The following is a 552-nucleotide window of genomic DNA, read 5'->3' on the forward strand; positions in this document are numbered from 1 at the left end:
TTTTTTTTGCGGTACGCGGGCCTCTCACTGTTGTGGCCTCTCCTGTTGCGGAGCACAGGCCCCGGACGCGCAGGCCCAGCGGCCATGGCCCACGGGTCCAGCCGCTCCGCGGCATGTGGGATCTTCCCGGACCGGGGCACGAACCCGTGTCCCCTGCATCGGCAGGCGGACTCTCAACCACTGCGCCACCAGGGAAGCCCTAGTTTCCTTTTTATTCCCATTACTCTAGGAGGTGGATCCAAAAGATATTTCTCCATTTTATGTCAAAGAGTGTTCTGCCTATATTTTCCTCTAAGAGTTTTACAGTATCCAGTCTTACATTTAGGTCTTTAATCCTTTTTGAGCTTATTATTGTGTATGGTGTTAAAGAATGTTCTAATTTCATTTTTTGGCATGTAGCTGTCCAGTTTTCCCAGCACAATTTATTGAAGAGACTTTGTTGTGCATTAATTGACCACAGGTGCATGTGTTTCTTTCTGGGCTTTCTATCCTGTACCATTGATCCATATTTCTGTTTTTGTTCAAGTACCATACTGTTTTGATTACTGTTGC

General features: G+C 46.9%; 1 protein-coding gene across 3 annotated transcripts in view; it reads right to left on the bottom strand.

Moving 5' to 3' along the window:
- The window catches only part of HPSE2 (heparanase 2 (inactive)), a 551,090-nt gene that overhangs the window by 271,549 nt on the left and 278,989 nt on the right, over positions 1–552 (bottom strand). The gene's annotated exons all lie outside the window — the stretch shown is intronic.

The sequence above is a fragment of the Neophocaena asiaeorientalis genome, unplaced genomic scaffold, assembly GCF_003031525.2.
Source record: "Neophocaena asiaeorientalis asiaeorientalis breed wild unplaced genomic scaffold, Neophocaena_asiaeorientalis_V1.1 scaffold240, whole genome shotgun sequence".
NCBI classification, from domain to species: Eukaryota; Metazoa; Chordata; class Mammalia; order Artiodactyla; family Phocoenidae; genus Neophocaena; species Neophocaena asiaeorientalis.